Source organism: Mirounga angustirostris, unplaced genomic scaffold, assembly GCF_029215605.1.
Source record: "Mirounga angustirostris isolate CCGP_5_RB_7025 unplaced genomic scaffold, mMirAng1.0.hap1 SCAF_4, whole genome shotgun sequence".
Classification (NCBI taxonomy): Eukaryota; Metazoa; Chordata; class Mammalia; order Carnivora; family Phocidae; genus Mirounga; species Mirounga angustirostris.
In genome coordinates this window covers 173,231,226-173,244,178 of record NW_026991712.1, presented here as the reverse complement: position 1 = coordinate 173,244,178, position 12,953 = coordinate 173,231,226, and the positions used below count along the sequence as shown (strand labels likewise).

The following is a 12,953-nucleotide window of genomic DNA, read 5'->3' as shown; positions in this document are numbered from 1 at the left end:
AAGGCAGAACTTAAAGAAAACAACTGTTATTAGTTAGCATGACTTACTTAGTGAACACAAGTGGCTTCTAGGGGACACTGTGTTCTCATCCTTTGCTCAGTCAATTTTAGAATTTCACCAGGGATTACTGTCAAGTGTCCACTGATACCCTCAAACCCATGTGACCAAAAGGTTAAGTCCAGAGAAATCAAACATTTCTACAGGGAGAACTAGAATTTGACCCTACCTTCAAAACATGTCCAGAATCCACTGCTTTCTGGCTATGCACCATGGGACCCTAGTCCCAGCCATCATCCCTCCCCTAGGCTGTACTGATCACTGCAAGAGTTTCCTCACTGGTCTCTCTGTTTCACTTCACACTGCCTGCCTTGCCCTCCCCTCCGCCCCCCTCCAGTCTATTCTCCCACAGCAACCAGATGAAGCCTTTCAAAACAGAAGTCAGCTCATTCACTCCTCTGCTCGGACTCTCCAGTGCCTCCCCCATCTCACTTAGAATGAAATCCACTCCAAAGGTCTTACCCTGGCTCTGAGCATATACCTGATCTGGGTCCCACTGCTTCCCTGCTCTTGCTCCTACTACTCTTTCCCTCCCACTCCACTCCAGTCACAGGCCTCCTTGTCAAGGACAAGTTACACTCATACCTTGGGGATCCTACACCTGCTGTTCCTTCTGCCTGGGATGCTTTTCTCCCAGATATTCCTGGCTGGATCCCTCACTTCTTTCATACCTTGGCTGGAACTATCACCTCATCAGAGGCCTTCCCTGATCTCCTTACATAAAGGAGCAGTCCCCCAGACACCTTATCACTTGGCCACCTGACCCTGCTTTTGTTTTTCTGAGCACATATCACCTAGTGGATATTTTTTATCTACTTACCTGCTTGTTTCTATCTAGTTATTCATTTTCTTTTTTTATGTTTCTACCCTTTAGTATATAATCCTTGAGAGCAAGGACTTTTCCTGTTTTGTTTCGTGCTGTATTGTTGTTTTGTTTAGAGCTGTTTAGGTCCAAGAATTGTGCTAACATGTAGTAAGTGGTCAATCTCTATCACCAGAACATAAGCCCCAGTATATAACAAAATACTCTATGTACAATAGGTATGTGTAGTAAGTTTTGTTAAAGAAAATGATCACCTGCCCTGTCAAATTCACCAAGTATATTAAAAAACATTGATGCTTCTTAACTATAGAGAACAAACTAAATGTTGCTGGAGAGAAGGTGGGCGGGGGATGAGCAGTAAGGAGGGTACTTGTGATGAGCACTGGGTGTTATATGTAAGTGATAAATCACTAAATTCTACTCCTGAAACTAATATTACACTGTATATTAACTAAGTAGAATTTACATAAAAACTTGAAACATAAAAACACACAAACAAAACCACAAAACACTGGTACTCCAATAAAAAGGGACTATAATACCATCAGAAAGATCTATGAACAACGAATGCTGGCTGCCACACCACCCAAACAGAACGAGTTTCCTAACCCAGTTCCCTGAGGTAGGAAAAATGCTCTAGGGAAAGGAACAGAACAAGAATCCTGAGCCAATTTTTTTTATATAATTTTTTTTTTTAAAGATTTTATTTATTTATTTGAGAGAGAGAGAGAGAGCACATGAGAGGGGGGAGGGTCAGAGGGAGAAGCAGACCCCCTGCTGAGCAAGGAGCCCGATACGGGACTCGATCCCGGGACTCCAGGATCATGACCTGAGCCGAAGGCAGTCGCTTAACCAACTGAGCCACCCAGGCTCCCCAATTTTTTTTTTTTTAACATTTATTTATTTATTTGAGAGAGAACACAAGCAGGGGGAGCAGCAGGCAAAGGGAGAAGCAGGTTCCCCTCTGAGCAAGCAGCCTGATGCGGGACTTGATCCCAGGATCTTGAGATCATGACCTGAGCCAAAGGCAGATGTTCAACCGACTGAGCCACCCAGGCGTGCCAAGAATCCTGAACCAAGTAACAGGGCAAGAGTTTGCCTCAAAGTTTCCCACCCCCTTAAGAAGAGCCCGAGCTATGTGTGATGTGCCCCCTTTCCTGGGAGGGGTCACCCTGAGAGTGAGAGGTCTTGTTGAGATTCCTTTCCTACATTCTGTCCTGTCACTACTATGCCTAGAACCAGTTCCCAGACTCAGTCAGCGGCCGCCCCATCGCTTTACCTTTTCCAGAGAACCTTCTTCTAGCTATACTCCAGCTACCCCTGGTGACCAAAACCACTCAGTTTGGTCCTTTGGCTACACAAGTGTGAGCTCCTTCTATTTCCTCACTGCGCTCCGCCTTGGTTAGCAACAACCAAGAAAATAACTAGAGTGCAGAATCCAGAAGGGCTAGGAAAAGGAGCTAGCTGTCAACCAAGACAGGTTTTTGTTTATTTTGCTTTGTTTTTTAAACATTAAGTCAGTCACTGTCTCAACCAATAACAGTAACTTTCTCAAAAGAGAAACATTACAGTACAATGAAAATAACCCAGGATGAAATCCAGTCCTCCCCTTCACTCCCTGTGTGAACTTGGAGAAGTTATTTAATGTCTCCAGGTTCATTTCCCTGGGGTGAAAGTAATAGCACTTACCTGTAGCGTCAGCGTGAATCCTAAGGGAGATCATGCACGTCAAACAGGACCGTGCCTGGTGCACAGTAAGTACTCAGCAAACGCTAGCTTAGGCCTGTTTCTGAAAGTTGTTGACTAAATGCAAGGATTTTTACCTTGGGTAGGTTGGCTGTTTGGCTGATTACATTAGAAAACACATGAAGGGGGCACCTGGGTGGCTTAGTTGATTAAGTGTCTGCCTTCGGCTCAGGTCATGATCTCAGGGTCCTGGGATCGAGCCCCGCATCGGACTCTCTGCTCAGCACGGAATCTGCTTGTCCCTCTCCCTCTGCCACCGCCCCCCCACCGGCTCGTCTCTGTCTCTCTCTCAAATGAATAAATAAAATCTTAAAGAAAAAAAATTAGGGCGCCCGGGTGGCTCAGTCGTTAAGCGTCTGCCTTCGGCTCAGGTCATGATCCCAGGGCCCTGGGATCAAGCCCCACATCGGGCTCCCTCCTCGAGGGGAAGCCTGCTTCTCCCTCTCCCACTCCCACTGCTTGTGTTCCTGCTCTCGCTGTGTCTCTGTCAAATAAATAAATAAAATCTTAAAAAAAAAAAAAAAAGAAAGAAAGAAAAAAAATTAAGTACACACAGTGTTTGGTTCATCAACAAATATTAACTTTCCTCCCTCTCCCGCAGTGATGCAAAAATTGCAGAGACTTCAGAAACCATGCAATTCTATCTGTGGCCAGCATACTTTTTTCGCTGTACAGCATACTTACCATTTAGGTAACTTAAGCTTTCCGTTAATGCTCCTGGTGGCCCCCCTGGTGCTTGCTGTCTTGGAAACAGGTGCTCACTATCTTTCAATGGCAGCTGCCTCTTGACCTGGACAGATTATAAACAGAAAGCAAGACATAGGTAAAGCGGGAATTGCACCAAGACTGGGCTGAAGGGAGAGGAGACTTCCCTTTTCCTTTCAGATGATATGGTCTCAAGGCAGACTATGCTGTCTTTCTTATATTAACATGACTCCACAGTCCCCAAAAGTCTAAAACTCATGACATCTTACAGCTTGGGAGGGATCTCAGAAATCAACTAGTTAAATGCCCTCAATTTAAGGAAATAAACTGAAACTTGGAAAGGGTGAGTCACACAACTGCTTAGGACTAAAGCCAGGATTCTACTAAAAATACGATGTTCTAGAAGATGGGTAAGAAAAAAACCCCAAACATCTGTGGAGTACCTACCACACCCTGGGCAATATGTTTTATATTTCATACAAGACATTAATACAATAATATCATCCCCTAATAAAGAATCTAAATTTCAAGAAGTCAAGTGATTTGTCCAAGATCTTACAGCTTGTTAATAAATGGCAGTCAGGGGGCTCCTGGGTGGCTCAGTCGTTAAGCATCTGCCTTCGGTTCAGGTGGGATCCAGCCCCGCATCAGGCTCTCTGCTCAGCAGGAGGCCTGCTCCTCCCTCTCCCATTCCCCCTGCTTGTGTTCCCTCTCTCACTGTCTCTCTCTGTCAAATAAATAAATAAAATCTTTAAATGAATGAATGAATGAATGAATGAATGGCAGTCATCAGGATTCAAACCCATGCCTGTCTGACAAAAAAGCCCCTTCACCAGGCTGACTCTTATTGGGTTGCCTTCGAGATGTGGTCCTCAAAAGGGCCTTGAAACACCCAGTATCAATTAAAACTAAGTAGGGCTTCTCTGTCTGAAAATTACCCTCTGGTTTTATAACAAGCATCATGCCGGAGACCTGAAAGGTCTACTAACCCATTGAATGTTACCCCTAAAGTTTCAGAAGAATTACTGGAGGTGGAAGATCTGGGGCAAACTTTTGTCTATCCTCGTCTTGCCAAAGAATGCTAAGATACCTTCTACGCTGGAAGTAAAGCTTCTATACTTGATCTTCAACACAAACTAACCCCCTTCTCTCATCATGATGGCCCATCCCTCCCTTACACATCCCACAGACTACCTTGTGACCTCCTTCCGAGGCCGTTGTTCCCTTTAGTCTAATTTCCACCTCCACTACCAACCCCATAACACACACACAGTAGAGTCCATCCCTGCCTCTATGCTCCTAGAGTGAGACGGCTTAAAATTAAAATAGAGAGATAACTGAATGATAGTTTTTTCAAATGGCTTTAAAAGAAAGATGAGGGGGCCGGCTGGGTGGCTCATTTGGTTGAGCATCCAACTCTTCGTTTTGGCTCAGGTCATGATCTCAGGGTCATGAGATCCAGCCCGGAGTCAGGCTCCTCACTGATCCTCTCTATCCCACCCACCCCCGTCCCTCCCCCACCTCCTCTTGCACATGCTCACTCTCAAATAAATAAATCTTTAAAAGAAATATGAGGGCCTGAAGCCTCAAGCCAGTAAGACCAGAACAGAAAAGAATTAATAACAAGCAATAAAAATAGAAAAGTAGGAAAAAAGAGCTATACTAGGGTCAGCACCCAAGGGATGGCCTGAGTGGATGTGGGAGAAGTTTTAGCTTCCCCCACAAACCCTCCCCCCGCCACACACATTTTTTTAAAAGTCAGTCGAAGTAGACCGTGTATAATTGCCATTTCAATCTGCTCTGTCTCCCCTCGGCCCACCAATGACAGCAGCACCGCTGAGAGCTACTGCCCGCCCCCACAGCCTCCTGCCACATTTCCCGGCGTATTACTAAGGCCCAGGGGGCTATTCCTTTCAAAACAGGAGAGAATACATTGCCAGAATCAAACAAACAGGAACTCCTGATGATCCAGATTTATTTTCAACTGTCTACATTCTCTCCTTATTTCTAAGGGATGGAAGCAAGCAGCAAATGATTTCTTTCCTTTGCTTCTGAATGTCATTTACTTCGTGCATCCTTGGCACACTGGCCTTCTATCCCCAGAACAAGAGGATGACTGTAAAGATCCTCATACTCTTTAGTGCTGCCCCTTCAGAGAGCTTTCCACCCTGGGAGATCCGCCCACACCGTTAACTTTGCCGGAGATAGTGTTGGCAGTGTGTATGTGTGGGTAGTGTCTGTCTGTCTGTCTAGAAGCAGAGATGAAAGGACCCTTACAGATCACGGAGAGTCCAACTGCCTCATGTGCCAGAGGAGAAAGTGAGTCCCACGAGAAGAGACTTACCCAAGGTTGCAAAGCAAGTTAAAATGAATACAGTTTTGTCCACCCGAGATAATAAGCTACACTGAAAAAAATGCATCCAATTATCCTTATATGATTGCTGAAGGCTGAAACTCTCTAAATATGTATCACTTTTGTTCCCAAAACACTTTGATAACAGATAAAAATGCTATCAGGTAATTCTGGTTCCAGTATCATCCTCCAACAGATAACCGCAATAAACTCTGGATAAAATGTAAAAAACTATCTGAAGTGAACAAAGGCCGGCAGATTTTGGAGAGAAGTCAAAAACTGGGAGAAGGGGCTGGGATGGGATGAATTCCCCAGTTTGGGAGCTTTCACCAAAAGGCTGACCAGCTGCAGTGCCAATCGAAAAACAAACCCCAGGGGCGCCTGGGTGGCTCAGTCGTTAAGCGTCTGCCTTTGGCTCAGGTCATGATCCCAGGGTCTTGGGATCGAGGCCCGCATCGGGCTCCCTGCTCCGTGGGAAGCCTGCTTCTCCCTCTCCCATTCCCCCTGCTTGTGTTCCCTCTCTCGCTGTCTCTCTGTCAGATAAATAAATAAAATCTTTAAAACAAACAAACAAACAAACAAAAAACCAGGCTTTCTCTCTGGAGGAACCACAGACAGAGTCCAGAGCAGCCACAGGTAATGGGAAATAAGAAAGAAGAGGGCCAGAGAAGCAAAGTCCCAGGTGCTGTGTATGAACTCCATCCAAACCTCTAGCTGAGCCCTGAACCGTGCACACACAGGGCAGAACCCAAGCACCTCAGCCAAGGACCAAAGAACTGGATTAAGGTTTGAACTGCATACCCCCCTCCCCACAGGGGAGACAGACCCTGCAGTTTTGAATCTTAGGTAATTGCCTGCTAAAATAAAAACATCACCAAAAATCAGGGTCTCCATAGCATTAACACCCACACACATTCATGTTCAGACTACAATCCCAGATTACACGAAGAACTAGAAAAACTACACCCAATTTGCAAGGGAAAAGACAATGAGCAGAGGGCAACTCCAAGATGACCCAAATACTGGAATTATCAGACAAGGATATTAAAGCAGCAATTACAGCTAAGCAGAGGAAGTGAAAAAAATTTTATTTAAAAAGTGGAAATTTCAGGGGTGCCTGAGTGGCTCAGATGGTTAAGCGTCTGCCTTCGGCTCAGGTCATGATCCCAGAGTCCTGGGATCGAGTCCCACATCGGGCTCCCTGCTCCGCGGGAAGCCTGCTTCTCTCTCTGCCTCTCTCTCTGCCTCTTTCTCTGTCTCTCATGAATAAATAATTAAAAAAAAAAAAAGTGGAAATTTCAGAACAGAAATGTAATACCTGAAACAACAACCACAAAAATCCTCTGAAAGGGCTTAAGAACAGAATGGAGATGACAGAGAAAAGAGTCCATGACATCTGCAGATCAAGAGAAATTATCCAAAATCAAAAACTCTGGGTCATCCACAGTCTCTAGAAGAACCACCCTGAGTCCTTCACCTGAGTGTACACAGTGATACCTTGATTTTCTGTTACCAGAGAGAACCAGAATAACTAAGGATCACGGAGATACCAGGACCCTGCAATTCTGCTGGAGCAGGCCACCCCTCATATCTACTAATTAACTTTTTGAGTTCTTCCAGACGTAAGCAAAGAACTAAACTGAAGGTGGAAAATGAGAGGGCGGGATAAAAATTTAAACCTGAGATAACCATAATATCCAAAGTCCTAGGAGTCAAATCTGGTGCCCCACTGTGTCTAATGAGAAGCAAGAAGCAAGGAGACAATCACTTTTCCCCTAGAATTGCTGAGTGAGCATTCTCAGGAGTATTCAGGAAAAAAGTGAGGAGAGATTTTGTTTTTTCTGCCCTATGCAATCTCTTCACCAAAAAGCCAACCTGTAAACAGGTTGATGGCAGGATGGAGTGGGACCAGTCACTGGGTCTGGGGCTTAAGAGTGGCAGCAGCTTGGGGAGAGCCAATCTAGTGCCACCTAGGCTGATAAAAGCAGGTAAGCTGAATGCCATCCCTGACCAGCTTCCCACATTCAAGTCACTTCATGCAGGAGTTCAAGACACTCCAGGTAGGGGCGCCTGGGTGGCTCAGTTGTTAAGCGTCTACCTTCGGCTCAGGTCATGATCCCAGGGTCCTGGAATTGAGCCCCGCATTGGGCTCCTTGCTCCGTAGGAAGCCTGCTTCTTCCTCTCCCCACTCCTCCTGTTTGTGTTCCCTCTCTCACTGTGTCTCTCTCTGTTAAATAAATAAATAAAATCTTAAAAAAAAAAAAAGACACTCCAGGTAAAAGTAGGGGGAAAAACACAGGCTGCAGAAGACATGTCTGAAAGCCCTGACTTTTTCTCAACCCCTCTCTGCCCCATCCCACCTGCCCACAAGGGCGGAGAACCCAGAGCAAGTGGAAAACTGGGGAAAAGAGGTACCCTCTTAGGGTGAGGAACCTGGAACAGGAGTTCACAGCCACCTGACCCACTGTCAACCTCACACAGGTCTTTTATACTCTGGGTCTCTGTTTTATTAGCCAAACAAAACACTCAAGACAAAATGATATTTAAGGGCCTTTCCAATAACAACATGTATGAACCCTTAAGATGCTGTGTCCATGTGCCCTTGAAGAAACCATAAATAATAGGTCCCAAAAGGCAAAAGTGGCAACATCCCAACTCATGTGATTTATTAGAATACCTCAGGGTTATACAATTATTCACATTTTAAAGAATAAATTAATAATCTTGTTATTAATTCCTAAAGTTTATGTTAATAACAGATTTCAATACCTATCTATGATAGAGGGCTGCTAAAATAATGTCCAATTTGGGGTACCTGGATGGTGAAGTCAGTTAAGCGTCTGACTCTTGGTTTCAGCTCAGGTCTGTGATCTCAGAGTCATGATACCAAGCCCTGTGTCAGGCTCCATGCTCAGCACGGGGACTGCTTGCGTTTCTCTCTCCATCTCCCTCTGCCCCTCTCCACCACTCACATGCTCTCTCTCAAATAAATAAATCTTTAAAATAATAACAACAATGTCTGATTCTCCTAGGATAACTCTTTTATCCATGTAACTCTTGGGATGTGAAGGCAGATACTCTTATCCCCCACATGACAGATGAGCAAACAGATTAAGACCTGTGACTCTTTCAGGAAGCTCATAACAGAGACAGGACTAAATCCAGTAATCCCATTTCTGAACTTCACCAAAGAAACCAAAGAAAGCTTACCAAAGAACTTTACCTAACAAAGAACCAAGAGTATAAATGAGATTAAAATTAGAAAGAAAGGATTTAAGAACTTTCAAACACTTTGGAACCACTTATTAATAAACGATTGATAATACTAGCTTCTGATTAGGGCATCTATTTAGAAGCAGGCCCTCAAGGACCGCCACCTGTCCGCTGTTTCCTTTTCTAACAAGTAGGCTATAATTGAGATTAGGCTTCCTTGCAATTAGCCCATGTTTGTGGGGTTTAGCAATAGAACCACATGTCTAAAATTGTTGGTTTTAGACCTGCTTTAGAAAGTTGGCTGAATCAGAAGAACACGCTGCCTCCCTTTCACCCCTAGGAGTCTTTACTTAGGATATCAAGGGGCCACAAGGATTAGGGCAGGTAATGGCAAATGTAAACAGCAAGTCACAACAAGCAGCCCAAGGAGAAAGAAACCAAAAGTGCTTTTATTACCTAATTTAATCTTCACAGTAACCCCCTCAGGTAAATACCATCATGATTATTTTATAATTGAGGAAGAAATAAAGAGTCAAAGTCACATAGCTGATAAGTGGATTCTCACCTAGGTATTTCTGACCCACAATTTGCTTTCTCCTCTGCATTATACCACCTCTCCAAGGAATTCTCTGAGCTCTGACCTTCAAGAAAGCCAGTCCTGGGCGCCTGGGTGGCTCAGTTGGTTAAGCGACTGCCTTCGGCTCAGGTCATGATCCTGGAATACTGGGATCGAGTCCCGCATCAGGCTCCCTGTTTGGCAGGGAGTCTGCTTCTCCCTCTGACCCTCCTCCCTCTCATGCTCTCTGTCTCTCATTCTCTCTCTCTCTCAAATAAATAAAATCTTTAAAAAAAAAAAAAAAAGAAAGAAAGAAAGCCAGTCCTGATCCACATCCCAAATATCACAAACCGACAAGAGGTTGATGGGTAGTTTGTGCATTCTTTCATTCAATCATGTATTCATGCAAATACTGAGTGGTTACCATGCATCAAGCTCTGAGGTAATAAGCACTGGGGATAAAACTGGGAGTAGAAACAGAACTGTCTTCATGCCATTTACTATATAGTGCAACAGGAAAACACTGATTAAAAAATCACACTAGTAAGTTAATAGAAGCTGACCTACTCACAGAGAGGTCTAAGAGCCTACCACTAGTGGTCAGGACGTTTCTAAGTAGAAGTGGGAGCACGATGAACTTGAGCTAAACTGGATGACAAAAAGGCGGAACAAGCAGACGCATGACTGGAGACAAGGATGGACAGGTATGGAGAGAGCCACACCACAAAGGCACTTGGAGACCGAATTATGGATTTGTGTCCTTATCCAAAGAGCTACAGAAAGTCATTTAAGTGTTAAGTAGGGGTAAGGTGTGTACATTTCAAAAAGATGACTTCAGCTTCAGTATGGACCACAGATGGAAGGAGAGAAGAATGGTGCCAAAAGATGTGGAGGGAGGCCAGATCCGTGGGCCAGGAGGCATGAGGGCAGTAAGAGCTAATCACACTGGGGGGATACACAGCACCTACCATGCCCCATGCCCCTTTCTGGGCACTTTGTAGGAATAACTGAATCCTTACAACAACTCTATGAAACATACTATTATCCCCATCTTATAAAAGAGAAGTTAAGTAATTTAATGGTATTACATGCCCCCTTCATGTGCTCACTTCCCTCATAATCAGTCCCTTGCAAACATCTTTCATTCACTTGCCCCCCTGCCTGTCGTATTCAACTAGTAAAACTTCAGATCACACTAAACCATACTAACAACCTCTCCAGGCCCACACCAAAGCAGCTAAGTTACCGACTAAGCTCTGTCTCTAGAGAAAATGCCAACTACCGACTGGCATCGTTTTTTAAAAAATTTTTAAGTAGGATCCATGCCCAGTGTGGGGCTTGAACCCACAACCCCAAGATCAAGAGTCACATGCTCTACCAACTGAGCCAGCTAGGCACCCACATTTTAAATTTATCACCACAAATCTCAAACACATTCCTCGATGCTGCCAGCAATCCCACGACATTTCCCTTGCTAGGTTCACTTTGTGACTCCCCAAAATGACTCTTGCACATCTTTTTCTTTCTCAATAAACCTCCAGCCCTCATCAGCTAAATGACTTTGTCCCCAAGAAACAACACTCAGACCATCATCTCCTAACTCCAAGTCGAGCATTCTGCTTCCCCTGTTGTTACAATGAAGAGGCTTTGCTGATACATGAAGTACAACTTTTCATGTCTACGATGGATCCGATTCCCTCTTCAGAAGCAATGGGACCTCTGCTCGCTTACATCATTTTTCTCCCTGCGCAGACTCTCAAATGCCCCTAACTCAACCGGCATGTGGTCCACAGGCCAGCACTGGCTCGCAGACTCCTACCAGTGGGAGTACAGGAACTGAGAAGAGGCACTTGGACATCTGGGAAGCAAGCTGACCTGGCTACAACCTCCAACCACAGGATCTGAGGAGGACTTCTCAGATAGGGTTCTAGATCAGTGAGGGTGCTGATCAACTCACACAGTGAGTCACATGTGGAGTGAGTTACAGACAAAATGCACATAGCAGTCCCACATGTTCCTAGACAGATTAGAAAAAATTAATTGGTCCTGCATCACCGATAGCTTGAGAAGCCACACTCTAGAACAGTGCTTCTCAAAGCTGAAAGTGCACCCGAATCAGCTGGGGATCGCCCTGAAGTGCAAGCACTGACTCCGTAGGTCTGGGGTGGGGCCTAAGTTTCCCTATTTCTAACAGGTTCCCAGACTGATCCAGAGGCCACATTTGGAAAGCAAGATTCTAGAATTTCTCATCTTAAAAAACAAAAACCAGGGCGCCTGGGTGGCTCAGTCGTTAAGCGTCTGCCTTCGGCTCAGGTCATAATCCCAGAGTCCTGGGATCGAGTCCCACATCCGGCTCCCTGCTCGGCGGGAAGCCTGCTTCTCCCTCCCCCGCTCCCCTGCTTGTGTTCCCTCTCTCGCTGTCTCTCTCTCTGTCAAATAAATAAAATATTTTAAAAATAAATAAATAAAAAAAAACAAAAACCAGAAATAAACTCTCCCTTGATCTCACACCTCCTTCCAGCTGGTCCAGCCCCAATGTCTCTGCTTCTCCTCACAGCAAAACTGAGAGTGGTCTCTACTCTTCACTTCCGTACCCCTCATTCTCAAGTCACGCCAATCAGTCTTCTATCCTCAATGCTCCACGAAAACTGTTCATAAGAGCCAAAGGCCTCAACACTGCCAAATTCTATGTGGTCTCTTCCTTATCCTCCAAATGGCATTTAACATAAATAACCACTCTTCCTCTACTGAAACCCCTTCTTCCTTGTTTCCAGGATATCACACTTTTTCTGATCTTCCTACTAAACGGGTCATCCTCAGTCTGCTCTGCCTTCTCTTCTACTTGACCAGAGACAGTCCTGGGGCCTCTCCTCTTTACCTGTACCCTCCCTTCTTTGGGCAATCTCCTCCAGTCCCATGACTTTTAATATCAATGACCTCCCTGAATTCCAGAAGCACATCCAACAGCCTACATGACTTCTCTACCTGGATGTGTAACTGATACCACATATCCATATATTCTCAGATTCTTGATGGTATTTTACCTCCCACCCTTCTTTCCCCAAACTCATTCCTCTTTACATCTTCCCCCAATTCACAATACCACCATTCACCCAACTGCCCAGGCTGAACACCCAGTCGTGCCAGGTGTCTCTTTCCCTCACACCCCACCTGCAAATCCATCAGCAGCTCCTATATCAACTCCACTTCCAAATTTTCTTGAACCTATCCCTCTGCTCTCTATCCCCTATAAAGCACACTAGTCCAAACTACTGGACTTTCACCCTACCTACTACAGAGCCTCCTTAAGTCTCTCTGCTACCAACTCTCCCCCCTATATACACCACTCTCTAAATAGTGGCAAATTAAATTTATAAACATTTAATCAGATCAAGACTCTATTTCTGCTTAAAAACAACATAACAGGGCGCCTGGGTGGCTCAGTTGGTTAAGCGACTGCCTTCGGCTCAGGTCATGATCCTGGAGTCCCGGGATCGAGT

At 45.0% G+C, this 12,953-nt stretch overlaps 1 protein-coding gene and 1 non-coding gene across 9 annotated transcripts in view; both read right to left on the bottom strand.

The window, feature by feature from the left end:
• The window catches only part of LUZP1 (leucine zipper protein 1), a 121,522-nt gene that overhangs the window by 50,335 nt on the left and 58,234 nt on the right, over positions 1-12,953 (bottom strand). For 7 of the 8 annotated variants that reach the window (XR_010411061.1, XR_006794633.2, XM_045898478.3 and 4 more), the window contains exon 2: positions 3,311-3,416. The exons of the other annotated variant lie outside the window; for it this stretch is intronic. The gene's annotated coding sequence lies outside the window, so the exon portion shown is untranslated. The remainder of the gene's footprint in view (positions 1-3,310; positions 3,417-12,953) is intronic. 8 annotated transcript variants of the gene reach the window in all.
• Positions 10,777-10,849, bottom strand: TRNAK-CUU (transfer RNA lysine (anticodon CUU)). Its single transcript has one exon. It is a non-coding gene; the product is annotated as a tRNA-Lys (tRNA).